This window comes from Mustela nivalis (assembly GCF_964662115.1).
Source record: "Mustela nivalis genome assembly, chromosome: 12".
Taxonomy (NCBI): Eukaryota; Metazoa; Chordata; class Mammalia; order Carnivora; family Mustelidae; genus Mustela; species Mustela nivalis.
In genome coordinates this window covers 50,179,462-50,188,098 of record NC_139031.1, presented here as the reverse complement: position 1 = coordinate 50,188,098, position 8,637 = coordinate 50,179,462, and positions in this window count along the sequence as shown.

Below are 8,637 nucleotides of genomic sequence, written 5' to 3'. Positions count from 1 at the left end.
TTAAGTTAGACTCTAGTCTCTGAGCACCTTGCAGAGGCATGCACATACCCTTATTTAAAAATCTTGTAACAGTTCTTTGTGTGCCCATGTATGCATGTGTGTGTGAGAGAGTGTGTGTGTGTACAATTGGCCATGAGCTCCTGGCAAACAGAAATTATAAATTATTTTTATCTCCTTAAGCCTTGCCTAGTACCTGCCACAAAGTAGGTTCTCAGGAATGTGTGGAATAAATGAAGGGAACAAATGAAACAAGAGAAAAGTTAATAAATGTGAGATACAATGAATAACGGTGTTTTAACTTTCAAAAATACTTATTATTCCTAGAAGGTGCTTTGCTCTCTCAAGTCTTAGTTTCTTAGGTTGTCCCTTCTGTCTAGAATGTTTGTCTCTTCAGTCTTATTCCTGTCTCATCCTTAAAGAAGCTACTCAGGAGGTTATGTCATTATCTGTTAGGCTTGCCTGAGACTCTAGGCACAGTAAACTACCTGCTCTCTTGGATGCCTGTATGTCTCTTACATGAAAAATAGATTCTTATTAGACTCTTACACTTTATGGTACCTGCCATAGTTCCTTAATACTCCCAAGGTATACACTCTGAGATCTCACAGATCAAATGTTTCAACATGCAAATGTTTATGTGGGCTTCCAGATTTCTTCTAAATTAAATTTCTAGCTTGAATGCTGAGTTTCCTCCTAGGACAGGTTAGCCGGCTTTTCAACTTTTACTCAAAATATTTTTCTTACTTGATAGTTATTTTTTTTAAGATTTTATTTATTTATTTGAGAGAGAGAGAGAGAGCAACAGGGTGAGTGAGAGCACGAGTGGGGTAGGGCAGAGAAGGCAGAGGGAAAAGGAAACACAGTGCTGAGCAGAGACCCTGACTCAGGGCTTAATCCCAGGACTTCAGAGATAATGACCTGAGACGAAGGCAGATGCTTAATCGACTGGAACCACCCAGGTTCCTCATTATGGCTGTTTTTTTTTTTTAAGATTTTTATTTATTTATGAGAGAGAGAGAGAATGAGCAGAGGGGAGGGGCAGAGGGCAAGGAAGAAGCAGACTCCCCGCTGAGCAGGGAACCCGATGTGGGGCTTGATCCCAGGACCCTGATATCATGACCTGAGCTGAAGGCAGACACTTAACCAACTGAGCCATCCAGGCGCCCCTTGATAGCTATTTTTAAGTCAGGTTTATTGGGATATAATTTATGTAGAGTAAAATTCACCTTTTTCAGATGTATAATTTTATGAATTCTGACCAACACATTCAGCCATATAACCATATAAAACATTGCTACCATGCCAAAATGATCCCAGGTGCCCCTTTGTGGTCAGTCCCCAGCCTATGCTTGTCCCTATGGTCTTAAATTTTCCAGAGTGCCATATAAATTGAAACAGATAGCATGCAGCCTTATAAGACTAGCTTTTTTTGGTTAGGATAATGCAAATAAGGTTTGTCCTTTTTGTTGCAGAGTATTATTGCATCATATGGAATTCGTGGTGTAGAATGCATCACTGTATGAATGTATACAGTATGGGGATACCACAGTTATCCCTTCACAGGTTGATGACCATTTGAGTTGTTTACAGTTTTGATTGGTTATGAATAAATCTACTACTATAAATATTCACATACTAGTCTTTGCGTGTTTTTATTTCTTTTGGGTAAAGACCTAGAAGATAAGTTAGGTTGCGTAGTAAGTACATGTTTAATTTTATAAGAAACTGTCACATGGTTTTTTCCAAGTGTCCGCACCTTTTATATTCCACCCACAATGTATGAGAGCTCCAGTGGCACAGAATCCTTGGCAACACTAAGAAGACTGTAGTAAGATCTCACTGTGTTAATTTACATTTCCCTAATGACTAAACATACTTTCAGTGTTTATTTGCCATCTGTATCTCTTGTTTTATGAAATGTCTGTTCAAATAGGCTGTTGATTTTTTTTAAGATTTTATTTATTTATTTGACACAGAGAGAGACCACAAGTAGGCAGAGAGGCTGGCAGAGAGAGAGGGAAGCAGGCTCCCTGCTCAGCAGGGAGCCCGATGCACGGCTCGATCCCAGGACCCTGGGATCATGACCTGAGCCAAAGGCAGAGGCTCTAACCCACTGAGCCACCCAGGCGCCCTTAGGCTGTTGATTTTTTTAATACAATTCTCTGTTTTCTTATTATTGAGTTGTTAGAGTTCTTTGCATATTAAAGCAATCAGTCTTTTATTAGATAGTGTTTGTAAATGTTTTTTTCCCAGTGGCTTCTTTTTCTATTTTCTCAGCAGTGTCTTTTGAAGAATAAGTGTTTTAAATTTTGATCATGTCTAGTGTATCAACTTTTGCTTTTCTGGTCTGCACTTTTTGAATGCTACTTGAGATCTATTTGCCTAACTCAAGTTCACGAAGATCCTCACATGTTTTCTTCTAGAGATTATAGTCCAAGTTTTACACTTAGATCTATGATCTATTTGAAGTTATGCTTTTGAAAGGCTGTGACATATGGGTCAAGGTTCCTATTCTTAGAAGTATATGTCCAGCATATATTGTATGTATGTATGTCAAGTCTACCCTTTCTCTATTGAATTACTTCAACAATTTGTCAAAAATCAATTGACCAGGGGCGCCTGGATGGCTCAGTGGGTTAAGCATCTGCCTTCAGCCCAGGTCATGATCTCAGGGTCCTGGGATGGAGCCCCGCATCAAGGTCTTTGCTCAGCAGGGAGCCTGCTTCCCCCTCTCTCTCTGCCTGCCTCTCTGCCTACTTGTGACCTCCCTCTCTATCAAATAAATAAATAAATAATATTTTTATATTTCTCAGAGAGAGAGAGAGAGAGAGAGAGCACAAGCAGGCAGAGACAGAGAGAGAAGCAGGCTCCCTGCTGAGCAAGGAGCCCAATGCAGGACTCGATCCCAGGACCCTGGGATCATGACCTGAGTCAAAGACAGCAGCTTAACCGACTGAGCCACCCAGGCGTCCCAATAAATAAAATCTTAAAAAAAAATCAATTGGCCATATATGAGTTGTCCTATATTTGGATTCTGCTTTAGGAGTTAGACCACTTTTCCTCTAAAGGGACAGATAAGAAATATTTTAGGCTTTGCAGGCCATATAGTCTCTACTATAACCACTCAAATCTATCATTACAGCAAAATAGCCATAAACAACATGTAAACAAGTGAGTCTGGCTATACCTCAATAAACATTTATTTGCAAAATAGGCAACAAGCAAACTAGACCTTCAGGCTATAGTTTGACCAGTCTTGCTGTACTCTATTTCATTAATCGATATCTATCCTTTTATCAATACTACACTATCTTGGTTACTGTGGCCTATAAGGTTTTAGGTTTTTTTTTTCTTTTTTTCTTCCAAGTTTTAATTTCAATTCCAGTTATTTAACATACAATATAATACTAGTTTCAGGTGTAGGATTTAGTGATTGATCACTTACATACAACGGCCAGTGCTCATCACAAGTGCCTTCCTTAATGCCCATCACCTATTTAACCCATCTACCACCCACCTCCCCTTCAACAACCCTCAGTTTGTTCCGTATAGTTAACAATCCATTTTATGATTTGGCTCTCTTTTTTTCCCCACTATATTCATTTGTTTTGTTTCTTAAATTCTACACAGCCTTTCTCTGACTGATTTATTTCGCTTAGCATAATACTCTCTAGCTCTATCCACATGTTTGCAAATGGCAAGATTTCATTCTTTTTTATGGCTGAATATATCCCATTGTATACATATACCACAACTTCTTTATCCATTCATCAGTCAATGGTTACTTGGGCTCTTCCAATAATAGGCTCTTGTTGATAATGCTGCTATAAACCTCAGGGTGCATATATCCCTTCAAATCATTATTTTAGTATCCTTTGGGTAAATACCTTGTAGTGCACTTGCTGGATCGTAGGGTAGTTCTACTTTTAACTTTCTGAGGAAACTCCATAGCGTTTGTCAGAGTGGCTGTATCAGTTTGCATTCCCACCAGCACTACAGGGGGGTTCCCCTTTCTCCACACCTTCACCAATACCTGTTGTTTCTTGTACTGTTAATTTTAGCCATTCTGACAGATGTGAAGTGATAATTTTTATTTGTACCTCCCTGATGATGAGTGATGTTGAACATCTCTTCATGTGTCTGTTAGCCATCTGTATGTCTTCTTTGGAAAAACTATCTATTCATGTCTTCTGCCCATTTTTTAACAGGATTATTATAAGTTTTGAAATCAGGGAGTAGAGTGATTCCTCCAAATTTTTTCTTTTTTCAGAATCGCTTCAGCCATTCCCTTGCAGAATTGTTTTGGTTATCCCTTGCTTTTCCATTTCCATTTAGGATTTACTTGCCACTTGCTATAAAAGAAAAAGTCTGCTGGGGGCGCCTGGGTGGCTCAGTTAGTTAAGCAACCAACTCTTGATTTCGGCTCAGGTCATGATCACAGGGTGGTTGGCATGGAACCTGCTTAAGATTCTCTCTCTCCTTCTCCCTCTGCCCTTCCCCCATTTCCTCACCAAAAGAAAAACCAAAACAAAACTCTGCTAAAAATTTTTATTAGGATTATGCTGCATTGATCATTAATTTGGGAAGAATTAACATCTTAACACTCTTGAGTCTTGTAATCCATGAACACAGATATCGTCTTTCTTTAGAGATTTTTATCCTGTTATCAGTGCTTTATAATTTTCAGCATACAAATCTTACCCATATTTTGTTAGATTTATACATAAGTGTTTAATGATTTCAGTCCTATTGTTAAGTGATTTTTTTATTTTAACTTCAATTGTTCATTGACAATATATAGAAATATAACTGGGTTTGTGTATTGAGCATGTATCCTGCAATCTTGTTAAATTCACTTATTAGTTCCAGTAGCTATTTTATAGGTTCTTTGGAATTTCTTATCTAGACAATCATATCATCTGTATATAGAGACAGTTTTATTTCTTCCTTTTCAATATCTTTACTTATTTTTCTCTCCTTATTCACTGGCTATGACTGCCAATAAAGTACTTAAATAGCAGTGATGAGAGTACACAGTTCTCTTTTATCCCTGACCTTAAGGGAAAGCATTCAGTCTTCCACCATTACATATAATGTCAGCTATAAGTTTTTCATAGATGTCCTTTATTAAACTGAGGAAGATCCTCCTATTTCTACTCAGAGTTTTTACCATGAATAAATACTAAATTTTGCTAATGCTTTTTTGGGCATTTATTGAGATGATCAAATAGTTTTCCTTCTTTAGTCTATTGATATGGTGAATTGCAGTGATTTAGCTTCAATCTTGAGCCACCTTGCCTTCCCTTGTTCAGAATGCATTATCTTTTCTATATCTTGCTGGATTTGATTGTTAATACTTTGTTGGTGATTTTGGAGTCTATGTTTATGCAGAATAATGGTTGTTAGTTTTTATTTTCTTGTGCTGGTTTTGTCTGGTTTCAGTATCAGGATAATGCTGACCTCAAAAAATCATTTTCTGCAGTGTCTGGGTGGTTCAATGGGTTAAAGCCTCCACCTTCAACTCAGGTCATGATCTCAAGGTCCTGAGATAGAGCCCTGCATTGGGCTCTCTGCTCAGCAGGGAACCTGCTTCCCTCTCTCTCTCTCTGCCTGCCTCTCTGCCTACTTGTGATCTCTGTCTGTCAAATAAATAAATAAATAAATCTTTTTAAAAAATTATTTTCTTACATTTCTTACTCCCACTAGAAATCAGACAGCTTTTCGATTTTCACCGACTTACTTGATGCCCATTTTATTTTATTTTTTAAAAGATCTCATTTATTTATTTGACAAAGAGAGACAGAATACAAGCAGGAGGAGTGGGAGCCGGAGAAGGAGGCTTCCTGCCAAGCTGGGAGTCCCATGTGGAACTCAATCCCAGGACTCTGGCATCATGACCTGAGCCAAAGGCAGACGTTTAATGACTGAGCCACCCAGGAGTCCCATTGATGAACATTTTAAAACATAGCAGCCTCTTCATGGTGACTCTCTATATGAAAAAAGGGTGTGCATTTGGCAAGACCTCTTTAGGATATGTCTACTAAACAGTAAGGTAGACATACCTATTGGTTCAGTAACTGGCTCCAGAACCCTAACCCCTCTGTATTAAAGAAAAATTCTAAGCCTCAGCACAACTGCATATTAGTGTACCTCATTGATTTCTTACTGGCTTACTAGCTAAAACACATGTTAAATCAGATTGAGTCTGGGTCTATGTAATTGCTAATCTAATTTTTGTTTCCAAAAACAAAAACAAAACTCACTCTCACTAGATATAAAATCTCCTTATGGGCAGGGCATATAATTTATTCACTTTGTATTTGCATTGCTCATAAAAGGCTTGGAAAATCTTGGACATTAGCATAACTTATTTAATAAATGAATGAGCACTTTAAGAATGAAAACCAGGCTTTGACCATTAGTTCAACTTTTTCTTGTACAAAGTTCTTTTCATTTCACAATAGAATACTGTCTGAAACAAGATATATGTCATAAACACTAAAATGTAAATCTTTCACTGCTACTAGAAGCGATCAGTTTGTCTTTGGGTTTTATGGGAGAAAATGTTACTCCTTTACATCTAGAAAATGTTACTAGATGTAAGTAATGTTTATTATTGGGCTTTCTTTACATGGAGGTTGTAATAAACCTCAAGATCACATTAAAAGCTTAACAGGCTCAACCTGCCAACTACACTATTAGACGTTATACTGTTGTTTGGCCTGCACAAATATTTTTTATTTAGGCTTCAAAATCTCCTTTAGCTTTCAAAATAACCACAATTTTATACTTATGACAGCTCTGTGTCTGTGTCAGTAAGAGAAAAGAAAATCGACATCATGCCTTTTTATATGTATGTACATCATGCATCAAGACAAAAAAAAGGCATTTCTGAATTCCACATGTTCACACCCACTGATCAGTTAGTTGGCCTACACCACAATGACATCTACTGGCACAACCAGCACTAAGCACCCAGGGTTGATCTTCAAAATGACAGAGCACTTTAGGGTCTTGCTCTATAATTACTGATAATCTGAATTACAACAGCCTGAATTTCCTAAGAACAGAGATCACGTGTGTTTGAGCTATCTCTAGGGCCTAATATTTCTGTTTGTCACCTTAAAAATGCTCTAAAATGTGTTGGATGATCATGAACATAATTGCCCATAATTAATAGTTTAAAAAGCAATATTGTAAGGGTTAATTAGACTAAAAAATAATAATAGTAAAATGTCTAAAATAGACTCTCTTTGTCTTTTTGGTTGTTAAACCTCCCATAAATTCTAACAATAAAAATAAGTCTTGAGTGGCTCAGTTGGTTAAGCATCTGCCTTTGGCTCAAGCCATGACCCCAGGGTCCTGGGATCAAGCTCTCTGCTCAGTGGGGAGCTTGCTTCTCTCTCTCTCCCTTCTGCTCCCTCTGCTTGTATTCTCTCACTCTGTAAAATAAATAAATAATTTATTTAAAAAAATAATAAGTCTTACATTCCAAAAAAGAAAAAAATCACACACAATTTTACATATAATCACACAAAGGTCTAAATCTGATCCGTCAATTCTAGGTTAAACACCCCAGATCAGAAGGTACCAATATGTTTTAGGACACTTTAAAATGTGTGTAAACAAATTAAAACAACAGTGAGATGTCACTATGTACCTATTGGAATGGCTGAAATCCAAAACATTAACATGATCAAATGACAGCCAGTATATAGAACAATAGGAACTCTCATTACTGGTGGAATGTGGAGGGTTACAGTCACTTTAGAAGACAGTTTGACAGTCCTTATAAAACTAAATTTTTATTATGTGTGACCAAGCACTCATACTGCTTGGTATTTACTCAAAAGAGTTGAAAACTTATGTCCAAACAAAAATCTATATGCGAATGTTGACAGCAACTTTATTCATATTTGCCAAAACTTGAAAGCAACCAAGTTGCCCTTTAGTAGGTGAATGGATAAACAATTATATACTATAAAATACTATTCAGCAATAAAAATAAACAAGGCACCTGGCTAGCTCAGTCAGCAAAGCATGTGGCTCTTGATCTTGGGGTTGTGAGTTTGAGCCCCATGTTACAAATAGAGATTACTTAAAAATAACTTCTTAAAAAATAAAAGAAAACCTGTCCAGTCACGAAAAGATGGATGAAACTTAAATGTATATCGCTAAGTATGAGAAGCCAGTCTGAAAAAACTACGTACTTTATAATTCCAACTATACAACATTGTAGAAAAGGCAAAACTATGAAGACAGAAAAAGTTTAGTGGTTGCCAGGGAAGGGAGGAATGAATAGGTGAAAAATGGGGATCTTTAGGACTGTGAAAGTATTCTGTGTGATTCTGTAACAGTGGTCACATGTCATTACATGTGTTTTCAATCTATAGAATGTTCAAAACAAAAAATGAATTCTAATGTCAACTGTGGACTTTAATAATAATAGATCAATATAGGTTCATTAATTGTAATAAATGTGCCACGCTAATGCAAGATGTTCTTAACAGGAGAAACTGTGTGGAGGAGGGAGTTAGTAAGGAGGAAGGGAAGTATACAAGAACTCTCTACTTTCTGCTTGATTTTTCTGTAACCCTAAAATAGCCTAGTAATTTAAGAAATAATAAGGAATAAATT